The sequence below is a fragment of the Cupressus sempervirens genome, chromosome 11 (genome assembly GCF_028749045.1).
Source record: "Cupressus sempervirens isolate cs-2001-9-10 chromosome 11, ASM2874904v1, whole genome shotgun sequence".
In the NCBI taxonomy this organism is placed as follows: Eukaryota; Viridiplantae; Streptophyta; class Pinopsida; order Cupressales; family Cupressaceae; genus Cupressus; species Cupressus sempervirens.
Genome location: NC_143128.1, coordinates 562,328,002 through 562,344,485, shown reverse-complemented (window position 1 = coordinate 562,344,485; position 16,484 = coordinate 562,328,002). Strand labels below are relative to the sequence as shown.

Sequence of the window (16,484 nt, the reverse complement as noted above, 5' to 3'; positions counted from 1 at the left end):
ATGGTGTTATGAGTTCTCTGATTGCTTATGTGTTATATGGTACTTGTGCAATCGCTATGAAGTTATCAAAAGTGTTAGAATATTGATTCACCTGCCCTCTCAGTATTTTTGAAACCTAACAATTGGTATCAGAGCTTTGTGCCTTGGAAGATTCTACCAGCTGTAGGAGAATCCTAATGGGATATAGTAGTATTCAAAATCAGCTCTTGATTGCACTTAAAGATGTTGATAAGAAAGAAGAAAGCATTGAGTTGAAGGAAAAACTTAAGAAGGCTGATGGATTGATCAAAACACTCAGAGATCAGTTGAACAAATCAAGATCTAAGAGGAAGGAATTTGTTGATCAGATGAAATCTGATGGAAGCACTATTTTAGAGGTTGACAAATCTTGTTTGGAGCAACTTGAGAAAGTAATGAAAGAAAAAGAAGACTTGTAAAATGAGATGGAGACTACAGTTCTTAGGTTGACTAAGGAGCTAAATAGAGGGCAAGAAAAGAAAGAGAAACCTGAAAAGGCTCTAAAAATTAAAACTGATGAATGTCACAAATTGAACACTTAGATTGAACAGATGCAACTTGATTTGGATGAAACAAGACATAATGAGTAAGAACTCGAGAAAGTAAATGAAGTATAAAGAAATGATCTAGCATAAGCAAAGAAATTCAAAAACAAATTTAGATTGTGCACTAAGAAGATTGATGGAAAGCTTGAAAAGCAATGACCGATTGGAGATAGACGTGGTTTGGGTTATGAGCAAGGAGAATGTAAGGCAGCAGAAGAATAGAATAGATCTAACTAAGAAACCTAAGGAAACACCTATGAATTGGGCTAATGAACAGAAATTCAATGGCAGATGCTTTACATGCAACAAACATGATCACAAGACAAAAGAATGTCGGAGCAATTCAAATACTACACCCTTTTCTAGATATTGTTTCACGTGCTGGCAGTATTGGCATACATCTAGAGAATGCAGATCGAGATCTAGATTGGAGATGAGACCTAATGCTAATGGAGGAAACCTTACATGCCACAAATGCAACAACTTTGGACACACTGCAAGAAATTGCAGGTTAAGGAGCAATCAGATCAATCAGAGGTATGTGAATCAAAATGTCATTTGTTTTAGATGCAATGATCAAGGGCATATTGCTAAGAACTGCAGATATAGAGATAATGGAATAAGAATGAATGGTTTGGTTAAGGCAAATATTGCAAACAATGATAATAAGACAAAGAAAATTGATGTGAATGATGTTAACAATGAAATGAAGAAGACATGGGTTAGAAAAGAATAGATTGATTCTATTGGACAGATCACACCAGTCCTTGGTGTCAATTCTTCATTGGCAGCCTAATTAGATCAAGGACACAATGGGGAGGAAATGGCAGAAAATCTAAAAACCTCTGGAGATGGCATCATCTCTCGATGCGATTTTGTATTGTTGAAGATTTGGTCCTACATTGCTAAATCATGGATCGCAGGTTGATATTTGGTCATATGGATGATCACAGGAGAATTGTCGGCTTACTGGTTTTCATCAGCTTTTGGAGGTTAGGTTACAGAAGGCATTTAATGATTGAACTGATAGATAAAAGAACTTTGAGTCTTATTGCACACATTGCAACTAGAACTACTTGGAGAGTTGTGACTTGAAGGCAATTTAGTGATTGAATCAAGAAGTTAACAAATCTATGAGTAAACCCTGGCAGCATTCATAATGTATTTTTGTAGCAAATCATTTCTATCTTTTGGCATTACAAACAGATTGTAAGTGTTATGGAGAAGCCAAGGTATAAATTCAAGCTACACTCTTTTAAATCAATGGAAGACTACCCAAAAGGTGCATTTTCACATGTACACGATGGAGTTATGCATGTCTAATGTTAGATTTTAACCCAGAAATTAGATAAACAAAAATAACTAATAACCAAAAAAGATGCAAATGACACACAAAAATATCCTACGAAAACCCTTCTAGAATGAAGGAAAAAACCCAGCCACACACAATAAAAGATCATTTTATTGATAATGAAATTCAAGTGTACAATACCTTTCACTTGAAGCAATATATATAACACAAGAGGGACTCTTCATTTACAACAAACGGTCTCTTGAAATTCCCAACAATATAACTTTTTATTACAAACACAACTCTTCATATTTTCATGTCTTTACACATGATAAATGACACACGTCATTATATTTAACATTACAATTATCATAAACATTTTTTTCAGCTGAAGGTGACTATAACAGAATTAACACCCAGAAATAAAGATTTCTATCGCAGCTACAAACTCCAACACTCCCTCTTAGCGAGCAGGGAAGATTTAGTTGAACAGTTCCACAAGGCTGCAACCAAAATGTCAATGATAAAATCTAATCATATAGATCCTATAAAATTTCATGGAATCACTCAACATGAAAACCCTGCAAGAAATGGAAACAGATTTTATCAAGATGTCACGGAATCTCTCAACATGCCACTAAGAGAACAATATACTTATTGTTAATAGTTGTGGAATCACTCAACATGATAGACTTGTAAGAATCACAGCTAAGCCTTTAATCACAGACTCTCTCAACATGAACTATCATGGAATTTCTCAACATGACATCCAACTCCCATCACGAAATCTCTCAATGCGAGATCATCATGGAATCTCTCAACATGATGTTCACTTCCCAGAGTGAAAGAGTTACCATAACCAATTCTTACAATCTTATTTATTTACACAATAATAGAAATAGGCGTAACAAAAACAAGACTTAGTTCCATTTAAGTCTCAAATTTTACAAATACCACAAGCATATATGAGAATGAAGGGGATTCCATAAGAACTCCCTCTTAATTATGAAGCCTCCCTCTGAAGCTAAAATCTCCCTTTGAATGCAAAACAATCTCATCTCATTGCTTTATCCTGCAACAAAGAGATATCCTAAAATTTGCCCTTTACAGAGATTATTGCTAAAACGCATACATTAGTTCAAGATCAATATTCAATGATAAGAAAACTTATCTTTTGATTTCAGATTATTCCTCGCTAACATGATCACTTCTACACAAATAAGTCCAAACTTCTTGCAAGCAAAACAAACTGCCCAGATTGTTATGTCCCAGCGTTCCTTTACCCAACAACTCAAGCTTCCAGTCCGTCACCAATGTTTGCTCACTCATTTATAGTTCAGTATTCTGTAAATATATTAAAAAAACTGCAAGTATCTCACAGATACTTCTGAAACACATTCAATGATCATACACGATCATATACAAATGTATTTCCTGATAAGTCTTTGCCTGACAGGGACTCTTCAAACAAAAAATTCTACCAAACCGACATCACTCTTCACACAAGCTATTTAAAATGACACCCTTTTGTTTATTAAATAATTAAATGTGAAATACCTGGAAACATAACTACATAGACCTCTCAAAGCAGAGATGAAAGACTACATGTCTTAGCATAATAAATAATAATAATAAATTGCGTGAAAATGCAGATTCTTACCTGTCAGACCATGCTCTTTTCCGTCCAACAAAAGTTCTTCCATGCATATTTATTACCTCATTTATACCGATTCAAAAGCAGTTCTAAGGCTAAAGCCTGTAAACCATATGTTGCAAAGTAAGAGAATGCCTAAGAGAGGATTCCCCATGATAGATAACAGTTCTGAATAGTCCTTTTGCAGCAGTCGGAAGGCATTCTTTCCATCGTTATTATCTGTGATCCGTAGCTTCAAACTTAGAGAATTAGATCCCGAGAAAAGGAAGTTTGATGCCAGTCAGAGAGAACTTGAGAGTCCAAATTTTGTAAAATGTGTAATAAATACCAGAGTATAAAGCTTTTAAGATTTTGCAGATCACACCGATCCATGACCTCTGAATACAGACAGAAACAAAATTCAGAGCACGCCCATGTAACAGATGGCGTGAGATAAATGATAGATGGTTGGAATTTGCTCGGGCATGCATCTAGTCACACATAACTGACAATAATAAAGGGATATGAAGAAAGACGCAGAATCTCCATGTATATCTCCGCATCATCACAGTCTGCAATCTCCACCAAATGTGTCAAACTGTCACTGAGTTACCACCCTTACTTCTGTTAAAAGCCTTGCCCATCCTTATCATCATGCAGAATAGAAGGCATCTAACACTCCATCACAAAATTTGCATATTATATTTGTTGTCCCACTTACCTTTGTCACTGAAAGTTGCAACGTCAAAACATGACTCCCGATAATGACATCCAATCACGATGTTATTGTTTTAGTGACCTGTTACATTTTTTTCTTCTTTGTCATTACAAAGAAAAAGTAAGAACTACCACAAATAATTAATAGTTGAAGACACCTACCTCTATGGTGAAAAAAAAACAATGACGAGCACAGAAAATGCATGAGTGTTTACAAACGAGTCTCTTTCAAAGCTTAATAACTCATCCAAGTTCAGCTCTCTGCTGACAAAAGAACAACCTCTACAAAGAATAAACCCCATCTTGGATATAGAGGAACACTCACTTCTGAAAGTCTGCAAACCATCTTGAAGAAGATACACATAAAAATGAGTCAATTGGACTTCTGTATTATTGCATTCAATTTTCCACAGAGCACTGGGCTGCACACATGGAGAGTCTGCTCATATGGAATTGAAGAAGACATTACGAATCTCCCTCTCAAAAGTACATAACTTCTTGTTGATGAAGCAGAGGAAAACAAGAGAAGGAGTCTTCATATTGAGAAAGATTACAGTTACAACTAGGACTCTCCAGAAATACCATATCCATATGTACATCATAAGCACTCCAACAAAATGCAATAATTATGCTTATAACCTGTATGAATGCACCAGCAAGAACGAGACATGCAAACATGTAGATAAATGCAAAACAAAAACAAAACAGAGAGCCTTCAAGAGTGAGAATCTATCTCACAACTTCTCAGAACTATTGATATAACCTGGCTCTGATACCATGTTGGATTTTAACCCAAATAAACAGCAATAACTAATAACACAATCATTATATCATGGAAGAGCGATGACTATCAATCATATCATTCAGTCAGTTATCAAACTAGCTTCAATGATTCTCGGATACAAGGCACATTATAGCAGTAGAACAAGCTCTATTTAGTGACCATTATTCACATAGTATATTGAATGTTGCAAGAAGACACTAAATCTGATCTTTGTCAGATATTGAGGATGCAATTGTTGGAAAATTTGGACACGATAAAGGACAAATTTAAAATTTTCAAGTATGGTTCATTAATTATACACATGTTCATATATCAGATGAACTTTGTTCAGGGAGTTACGTGGCACAAGCATGTATTGGTAGCTCAACAAATTTCCCAATTTTGTCGATCACGAGACAAGGATCAGGTGGGCATTCTTTGTCTGGACAATAAAAAATGTCTCAAAAGAGGATATAGTTAAGAGAAAGAATTCTTAAGGAGATAGTGGAAAGATTTGCAGATACTGTGTGTTTCATGGTTGAAACTGATCAATGTGGCATAGAGGCAATAGAACCAAGTGAAATATGGATACAACCTGTTGATGTTTTGGTAGCTTTAGTAGGATAAACATGTGAGAACAAAGAGATATTAATATAATGACAATGATTCATATATATATATATATATATATATATATAGACACACACACACACACAACTATAATTAAGGTTGTCATTACATTGTATTAATTATGTTGATGAATAGACATGTCTCATGAAGGGACATGTCTCCTCTTTTGGTTTATTCATACAAATACAACCAGGATGCTGCCATTTGAAAAACACATACCACATACACACACACACAACTATAACTAAGGTTGTCATTACATTATATTAATTATGTTGATGAATAGACATGCCTCGTGAAGGGACATGTCTCCTCTTTTGGTTTATTCATACAAATACAACCAGGACGCTGCCATTTGAAAAACACATACCACATATTATGGCAGTGCTTAGTACATTTGCAGCGATCCTCATAAAACCAACACAACCAATGGGCTATGAAGTCATTTCTGATATGTATTAGAAAAATTTTAAATGATTCAATGAATCTGGACAACATGAAAAATGTATTACACTATTCAAGGAATTGAATGAGTCAATTCTCAAGGAATTTTCTACAAATTTGTGTATGAAGCCAAGACATGTTTTGGCAAATAAAATGAAGAAATATTCCACATTGGAAATGATAACTTACATTATGATTTGGCTGACACAGTAAGGAATTCAAGTCTTTGCAAGTTAGTTAAGATTGGAAAAGCAATTTTGAAGGGAAATGGAAACCCTAATTAGGCTTACATCCCGAAGGAAAAGACACCTTATAAGGCAACAATTGATGTGAGAAGAGAAGTGAGAGAGAGAGAGAGAAAGAGAGAGTTACAGTTTTTATGAAAAGTTGATGAAGTGTTGAACTATGATTTCCGAGCTATTTACAAAGAGATTACAGGATTGAATTGAGGTCAAGAACAGAGCATCAAGGATCTGATTAGCATTGAGGAGTGCATTTTACAGGTCAATTTTCGCTTGTTATATTTCTAATAGTTTCAACAAGTCTAAATCCCTTAACCGGGTAGTCATTAGCAAGACTTTACTGTAAATCCCTTAACAGGGTGAACATTTGCATAAATGGGATTTTAAATCCTCTAAAAAGATAGTGGTGCAGGAGCACCTAACCCTCCATTCACCATGGCATCTTCATTTTTAACTCTTTATGAGTTCTACTCAAAGGCATTTAAGCCTAAAGAGACATTTGTAATAAGGTAGTCATAGTGATTCAATAATTTGAGCCTGATTGTAAGACCTAGTCCCCATTTGGTACTTTATAAACCTTGGGTTTTGACTATGGTCAAGAGGCATTTCTTAGATCTAGCCTAGGATAGGAATATCTTTAGGTTTCTAAACATATTCTAGGACCTTATGACACAAGGCAAAGGTCCTAAAAGGGTCAGATTGCACAATTTGTTAAAATTGCAAAAAGTTGCTTGACAACTTTTCGCAAAAGTTGTCAAGCAACTTTTCGCAAAAGTTGTCAACTCCCAACGGTCACAACCTTTGAATTTCGGTTGGGAGGGTTTGGGAAGCACTTCATATAGCCCTACCAGGCAGGTGGAAGTCAAACAATGTAATTTTGCCTTTCAAATCAAATAAAGATCCCATTTTTCCTTGTAAAACACAGCAATTTCTGAGTGTACAGACAGATACGGATTGACACGTGAATAACCTATTGTTCTGAAATCCTGGACATCATAGTTGATCAATGCAATTGATTTGAGGATCTAAAGTGCTCTACAACTCAAGTTATTGTTAGATCATTCTCAAATGCACCAAAACCCTCCTTTTGGTGGCCAGTTTCAATAATGAAGCCATAACTTGCATTCCCACCATGGGATTTCCAAACCACTTGGTAAAATGCAAGTTAGGAAGTTGTATTTTAACATACCTGAAGGATCAGAGATGGAAGTCAAGGCTCCTATATTTGCTAGCAAGCCCTAGCCCAAACATTTTTGTGTTTGGTGCAAAACAACAAATATTGAGTGTTGTAGGCACTTGTGGGGTGGATGAAGCCAACCTAATGGTGGATATTGAAGCCTGATAGTTCCCTACATGTTTTCTCATTGGTAGTTTTGCCTGGTCAAACATCTAACTAGCATTTCCTTCACAAACCCTAGTAAGTAGGCTTAAACAAGGGATTTGTTGCATTTTTGGTTAGGGCATCATCTGACCAGTCTGGAGTCTACAAGTTTGGAATCTTGTACTTCTTCCAAAAGGGTATCCATATATGTAGTTTGTTTTCAAGGTCCTTTGGAGGATTTTCAAACCAAGTCCAATTTACCTCGTTGATAGGGCTAATAGTGGCTCCTTGGCCTAATAGGCAATATGATTGTTTGAGACCTTTGGGAACAAAACGGGCTTACCAAACTCACCAGTTTGAGATGGTTGATCATTAAGGAACCTTTCCACTTCCCCCTAAACTCATAGGTTCCATATCTAAGCAAAAACCTAGTTTTAGTAGATTTTGTGCTTTGAAGCGTAGTTGTGCAACTTTGATGCCTAGGCTATATTTTGAAGTAGAATTGTTTCAAAGGTGTTGAGCCCTCCCTTGACTCTATTTTGGAGTACTTGGAAGTATCCTACGGCTACACCACACCAATTTTTCTGTTTAAGGGAGAGCTTTGCATCAGGCAGTCTGTAATAGAACTTGTGATATTCTAACAAGGAATCGATCACTCATGACAAGGTGAGACACCTAAAAATTGGCAAATTGTAAGCTCCCAACAAAGCACTCTTTTCAACTGCCGTGAGAAAATTGTGAGTGTCATCCTCACCATGGTTTTCCCCTCTGACCAAGGGTTTCTACGAGAAAAAAATCTCTGTTATGTGTGTGCATGCGTTGTCATTTTGTTCATTGCATTTCTACATTACATTTCAGTTGCATGCTCTATAGTTTGGAAAGTCTCTTTTCTTGCTACTTAAAGATATCAGTAGAAGTAATTAAAGTTTTTTAAGGTACTAATTACCCCCAACCCCCCTCTCAGTACCTATAATTTCCAAGTTCCAACAGAAAGAAGTAGAACCAGCACCCTTCACTGAGTAGCTCTCATCATCGCCAATAAACTTGTAAATGTGAATCTTCTTCTTTCAAATTAAATAGATGTACTTTAAACCCTGTGATTTGATGAAGTGCACCACTGTCAATCAGTCAAGTATCACTATTTGTGGGAATGTTGCTTGAAAGTGCAGATATGAATAATAACCCTTCAGAATTATTGTTGGACTGTCTTTGCGGAGAAGAATTCTCAACCTTTACAGCAGCACCAACAGCATGAAGCAAAGGTCTTGTGGTGCAATCTCTTGCGAAATGTCCAAACTTATCACACCATAGTATTGAACTCAATAGAGTTCTCTCTTCTTTCTCTTGAAGTCAAGGGCTAATCAGAAACTCTTGTCTCTGAATCTCTTAAAGTTCCCTCCCTTCACATTTTCTTTGGAAGTATGAGTTGCAAGAACATGATCATCTTCATGATGATTTCTATGACCATTACCACTTGTTTCTAATCTACATTCTTCTTGAATACAATCTGCCCTTAGTCTGTCAAATTTTGGAAGCTCATCTCTTCCACTAACACCTGAATGAAGCATTCCCAAGAATGGGGAAGTCAATTCATAGCAAGCATAACCAAATCTTTATATGAGAAAGTTTCACCAATTGCACAAAGCTGATCCATTAGTTCTGTAATTTTCATAAAGTATGAAACTACAGATTTACCTCTTGCCATCTTTTACATGTAACAATTGACACCTCAATGCAAAAACTATAATGGTATCATTGAACTCATATAAATCCTTGAGAGTCTTGAACATTTTACCAGTTGTTTCCAATTTTGAGATGACAGGAATTAGATGATCTTGTTTCAATCAATCATAATTTTTTTGGCCAAGATCTTGTTCTTCTTTCACTGAATTTTTCCACCATCATCAGATGGCTCAACAAAATAAGAATTGATGTAATCCAAGAGATCATTTTCTTTAAAAAAATTAAAACCACCAACACTCTGGACTCCCACGAAGCAAAATTTGAAGATCCATCCACCCTATTTCCAACATATAAACCATTCACCATTTTCACACACAAATAATGATTTTATCAAAGGGAATAAAAAATAATAACACCGCATTAAATTGATGTTATATCTTGTGCAATTTGTATGTTTCTGAAAGCATTCCGTCAAGCAAGAGAAAAAGCACTCATAACGAGAAGTAGTTTGTCACTGTTATGATCTTTTTGTATCTGAGCCTAAAGCAAGTTTGTATGAGAAAATCTAGATTTGAATACATTCATTTCGAAGGCAGTATTGTTTTCCCTTCATATCTATTCGGGGACATTACAGTGGTATCAGAGTTGGTGATCTTGCTAGCATGTCGGGTTAATGAGCAGTGACAAAGGTATTGCCGCTTGGATAGAACGGGAGATGTGCATACAAATAAAATGGCCCTCCTGAGAGAGTTCAAAGGAGGATGGTAGAAGATGAGCGAGACCCTAGCAAGAAGACATCAGCAGATTAAGAAAACACTCAAACATCTGGCAGAAGAAGTGGAGCTAATGGAAGTTCCCACAAATATCAGTCGAATCCAAGGCTGATGATGTCAACCTTCCCTCCAAGGATCAAGCAACTGGAAATTGATATGCCCTCTTTGGCTAAAAGCAATTCAAGCAAGATTGGTTTGATGGAGGATGGCAGATGGACATATCTCTCAAGGACTGCATAGACCTGAGGACGAGATATCCACCATCCAAAGGTAATAAAGACTATAACAACAATGTCAGACAAAAGATAGGCAATGAAGATGATATGCTACATGACACCACGAGCCCTATTGAGGATGAGGACATGCTCATAGGTTCATGTCAGCCACACAAAGATATGGACGAGAAAGAATCAACAATTGTTCCTTCACGTGGGGAACAGCTAAATCTACAAGAAAGCCACAAGGACAAAGAAGATGCCTGCACCAAGTTTCCCAAGCCAACATTGGTCAGTCAGCTTCACCAAGATGCAGACTGTACCAATGATCCTTTGAATCAGCAAGTTCTACAGTTGGTTGGTCAAAAATCAGTTTATAGTGATGATGTTTGGTCTTGTAGTGTGATTTATTTCAATTGTTTCATTCACATGTTTGCTTTGGAAAAATACTTGATGGGGTCATATAAGGCATTTTGCATTAGAGAGCTGACTGTAGAGACTAGATACAGTCCTACAATATGACCGTGTTTGTTTTGTCATGGTTGCCTCGCCATGGTTTTGGTTGGGGGCAAAGAATATAATGAGGATGCAGACCTGGATAAGTAAGGAAATGGCCAGCACTTGTTGAGGGTGTGATAAGAAAGGGCAAAAGCAAACATAGTTCTGATTTTCTGAAAGCTATCAGCAGTTTATTATCATCACATAAGCAATGCATCAATGACAGCCAAGAGTGGGTTAGCAAACACGTGATTGAAATTGGAGATGTTGATTACCTACAATTTGATTTCACAACCACAATTGAAGAGGAGCGTGAGATAAAAGATCCAATCCATAGTGATGCTGATGACAACTTTTTTGTACACACGTTTGATGGGAAACAAAAGTGTGGAGGAAGAAGCTAGAGGCCAATCCGAAAATTTCTTTAAGAATTCACACCACTTGGAAGTTGCATCTCTCCCTCTCGTTGATGATACCCATCAAATGATGTCAAATTGTCTGTGGAGAGCACAAGAGGGAGAGCTATCACTTGTAGATTTTAAGTCTCTTAGAGAAGCTATGAAGGTGATGATTTCAGATTTCTTACAGCTTCTTACTGATAAAGAACATCTCCTCCAACTCAATGAGATGTATTCTGATGCTTTCAGGAAAAAAGAAGATGAAGTACACAAGCTGACCTATGAGAAGGTTGTTGCATTTCTTACTCACATTGATGATACACATCAAATGATGTCAAATTGTTTGTCAAGAGCGTAAGAGGGAAAGCTATCACTTGAAGATTTTAAGTCTCTTAAAAAAGCTATCGAGATGATAAATCAGATTTCTTACACCTTCTTACTGATAAAGATCGTCTCTTCCAAATAAATGAAATGTATTCTAATGCTTTGAGGAAAAAAGGACATGATGTACACAAGCTCACCTATGAGAAGGTTGCCATGAATTCAATGAAAAACACTCTGTTGGTGAGATCGATGCAGAGTTGAACTTGACACCTGAGGAAGGAGCACATAATGCAAGAGTGGGTGTGAGAATGAAGGATTCAAATTGTAGGCATGGAGAGGATACGATTTTCAGTTGGGAGCTTCGTATGGAGATGTTAGTGATGATTCAAAATGACAGACACCTCTTTGCACCTTGACACCTTATCATGAGCGTAACATTTCCTTGTTTAGGCTGGATGCTGCCCTACAATCAAAAAGATCTGATTTACTGATTAATTAAAGGCAATTCTTTGATAAATCTTGAAGCTTTTGTTGACAACACTACCTTGGTTGGATTTAATTTTTCCATGAACATAGGAAGCTCTGATTTCCTGATTGGGCTTGATACTTTAATTGTCGACAGCAAGATCATGATGGGATTTGACACTAATCTAACCTCAGAATATTCTGATTTTCTGATTATGGAAAGCAGCATTTCAGTTGGGTTCCATAATGTTCGATAGAGTACACTGCTTTGGATCACAACAACCTATGGCACACCTATGAACATGACAGAAAAATGGATGAGGACTCGAATCAAGCTTGAGACATATGGTATTCGCTTGAAGACATTTCGCAGCGCGAGATCCTTGAGGACACTATGGGCATGCATGATTATTTTTCTGACTTGTTCCTTGGGAACAACCATTCCTCACCTCTGCATAATCATGAGATAGCGGCCACTTCACACAAGGATGTGGCATTCACATTTTGTGTGAAGAATGTAATGAAAATTCTGATTTTGCACATCAGCTCTTGGAGGATGGATGAAGAGCTAATTGTATGGCTACTCAAGCAAGGAAGCGCTTGCATTCAGATTTATCATTTATAAGGGCATGGAGAAAGCTACCCTTATTTGCATCATGAGACCCATGAATTTCCCCTTTTTGAGAACCTTTTAGATGGCCAAGTCAGGGAAAAAAGAGGATAGTGGAACATACAAGTTGGTGGATTAGCCACTAGTGTTGTAGTTGTTGAGGGAGGCATGAGTGTTTTGGATTCGATTGGCCCCTTGATCTTTCACATTGATTTTGTGGAGTTGTCTCTCCTAGAGACTCTTATGTTGGGGCTCATGTTTTTTGGGGCAGCCTATGAGAGGGTATACTTGGACAGTGATATTGTTGATTTATCCTTGTATGTGGACACTCTTGCAGAAGCCACTGAAATACATTGTTGGAGTATGGAATCTTCCTCTTTGTGGGGCATGAGGCATGCATGATTGACATTTCTATGGAATCTTCCCTTGAAATACATTGTTGGAGTATGGAATCTTCCTCTTTGTGGGGCATGAGGCATGCATGATTGACATTTCTATGGGTGAGTAGCATATTCCTATGGGAAGTAAGTTGCAGCCAAGTCTTGAGGATCCTAATTACCTCTTTGGGGCTGCAACTAATTGTTATGAGAATGTGTTGATTTAGGATATACTCATCGGCATACTTGATGCTTGGCTTCAGTGGGATCATGAGGAGCTGCCATGGCAACTCCAGGAAGGATGATGCTATATCAATGTAGAGCAGCAAAAGCTTGTTGGAGATTTGCACTGTTAGATCTTAATAAGCCCGGTAGAGACAGAATTCTGTAGCGGAAAATGGACACGTTGAAAGCTTACCTTAGCATCACATAATGAGTCTATACGATGTTACTAGTAAACTGTCTTGTTCTAATAGTACCTCAAGGTTGTTGCGATGAAATATCCCCAAAACAGGATACTTTTCACAATTCAGATTTTCACCCTAATTTTCTAGTTTCAGATTTGATATTTGCGTAGAAATTTAAAGGTGTCCACAAGAGTAATTACAAGCAAGATAACTGCAATTAAATTTATTTCCTAATACCAAATGCAACTGCAGACCTAAAATGATTATTGCAACTTAAATATTCATCGACAATTTCTCAAACATTACATTACTGAGTTTTTATTGCAGAGATTAAAAAGTGCAGATTCAGAACATAACATTAACAAATCTTCTCTGACCTTGTATTTGCCGATCAGTTGATTACAGACATAAAATGCAGGAAATCTGATAATGGTTTGCAGCAACAGCAATCTCCTATTCTTTCAATTGCCTCAATACACAGCACTCCAACCTCAGGATAGAAGGAAACCCCTTTGCACGGAGCGCCTGCAATTATTGTGATTGAAGTATTGGGTGAATGATATTTGCAGAGTATGACATCTGCACTCTATAACCTGACCGCAATGCCTGGTATGCCTGATGCAACACCTTTTTCCGGAAGGACAGAAAAGTATAAGAGTGTGTGTTCGTCAACCTCCAAACTCGTTTCGCATAGACCAAACACTATCTGTGATTTTCTAGGGTACCAACTGTTCACATTCAACGCATTACACCGCAAATGTCAACTCCCAAACACAGCAACTGACCACATAAACCATCACGGCAAATGAAATATTGAACCAAGGGAAAATGGCTTCACGGTAATCTTAGAAAAGTACCAGTATAAATTTTTACTTTCTTTTTTTTTAAAGTCCTTCTACCAAATATAATATTCCTAAAGTTTTATAGTATTTTAAAGTTCATTTAGAGTTCATTTGGTTCGTGGAATTTAAAAAATTCGGATTTCTACAAACTTTGGTTCAGCCAAATCAAGGTTTTGTATATCTTCATTTTGATTTTTGGAATTTTACTGAAAGCGACACATTTTTATGTGTAAGCTTGGAGTTGAAGGCAAATTTCAAAAAGTAGTCCAATCTATTGTTTTTACACTCCTTAAAAAACAAAACTAGGTTTTGATTTTCAATTCTTACTATTTTAAGAAGTTAGAAAACCTAATTTTGAGGCAAAATTGGAAGTCTTGTATGCTAATTCCATTTTGCAAATTTTGAAACAAACGCACAAATTTTCAAATCCAAGTTTTAGAAAAGCCAAATTCTATCATCTTCCAGGAACCAAACGGGCCCTTACATAACAAAAAGGTCTTTTTTCTTATTGGTCCAGGACTATTTTTTTGGGCATAAATTTTATTTTTCAAATTGAAAAATGTAGAAACAATGCAAGAGATAAGAATGCAATTTATGTTCTTGTTAGATTTTGTTTGATATTTTTTCACAAACATTGGCAAAAAAAAGAGTTGCACAATGACTTGACACTTGAGAGAAAAACATTAAGAATGAGCTTTGTTAGGGTTTGTACAGTTTGCATCTAAGCCCTTTCTGCATTACTGCCTTTCATTTCGCATTTAGTGTAGAATTTTATTTTAACTTATAATGGCCTTGGCCCTCTCCGACCCAACAGTTAATGATGGTGTTGGAGTTGCTATTACATGCGATAAGGGCCCCGTCGAGCAAACGCCAGTGCAAATTTGTGCCGAAGGTATTTCACAAGGTAATTCCTCTCCTGACTTGGTTCTGAATATTTCCACTTTTGAATTTGCTTGCCAATGGCTAGAAACTAAAACCCTTATTGGGTATTTTGTGGGTCACACTCCATCTAAAAGCACGCTGCGTGAATGGGTATCCAAAGCCTGGTCTCCCCAGGGGATTCATCTTGAAGGGATTCAAAACTTCACCAAGGGTTTTTTCTTGTTTTGTTTTGGTAACCCCTCCTGGGCTGAGAGTATTTTCAGCCATGGGCCATGGATAGTATGCTCGTCTCTGCTCATTTTCTAGAGATGGTCTTGAGACTTTTGCGTCTCGGATGATCGCAAACTTAGGTTTCTAGTTTGGGTAGAGTTCCTTGGGTTACCCATCCCTTATTGGTAGTTTCTCATTGAAATTGCCCAAACTATTGGCAAAGTCATTTGTGTGGAACTAGACAAATTTTTTAATGCTTGTCCTCAACGGAGGGTTTGTATTGAGGTTGACCTTTCTAGGGACCTTAAGGAGACTGTCAAAATTTAGATTGGTGCTACTGTCATGCCCAAAAAATTAGGGCAAAAACACACCAACAATTTTATTTTATTTTTTTTAAAAGGATTAATAACACCACTAAGTTTGATATGCTTAATTGTGTGTGTTAAAGTATAGGTTCAAGGAGGAATAGATACAGGATCTCCTAATGATGTCTTGACATCCCCATCTAAGTTAATAATCGCGAGTGGGAATAAATCGTTAAATTTAACTTTCGTTATTAAATCGATCGATTGAATTAAACATTCCAATTTTAATAAATCAAAAGTTTAACACATTATCACATTTATTCCCTTTTTAAGTATGAATGAACAATACATCTAAATTATATGGAAATCAATGAAATAATAAACAAAATAGATCTAATTATTTTGAAGTATTACAATCATAGAACTAATTCTAATTATTCGAACATTTGATATAAAATGAACCCACCGAAAAATAGTATCTAACATTCAATTAGTCGGCTTGATTTCACACTGGCCTTATAATGCCATCATTACCCTAAAGTTAAATAATAAGTCAATTAAAACAACTAACTACTATTTTGACATTAACTAAATTATACCCACTTCAAGTTTAAATATTAAGATGGAACTATATCCCGTAATATTAACAATGTTAATTTAGAACGTTTAAAAGATAACTAAGCTAACAAAATCAAAATACTTACTATACTAATTTTAAATTAAAACATTTGAAATCAAGTCTGATTAATACCCTAAAACTAAATACTACATATCAATTACTTAACAATTTAGAAAAGAAAATCTAACTACCTTTAATTAACAAAATTTAAAAATGACATATACTAACTACATTACCTTTTTATCATTCACCGATCTCTCATTATCTACTTA

At 36.3% G+C, this 16,484-nt stretch overlaps 1 protein-coding gene across 2 annotated transcripts in view; it reads right to left on the bottom strand.

The window, feature by feature from the left end:
* The window catches only part of LOC149530877 (uncharacterized), a 37,657-nt gene extending 23,427 nt beyond the window's left edge, over positions 1 to 14,230 (bottom strand). For both annotated transcript variants that reach the window (XM_089808577.1, XM_089808576.1), the window contains exon 1: positions 13,732 to 14,230. The gene's annotated coding sequence lies outside the window, so the exon portion shown is untranslated. The remainder of the gene's footprint in view (positions 1 to 13,731) is intronic.
* Between the last annotated feature and the right edge of the window lie 2,254 nt (positions 14,231 to 16,484).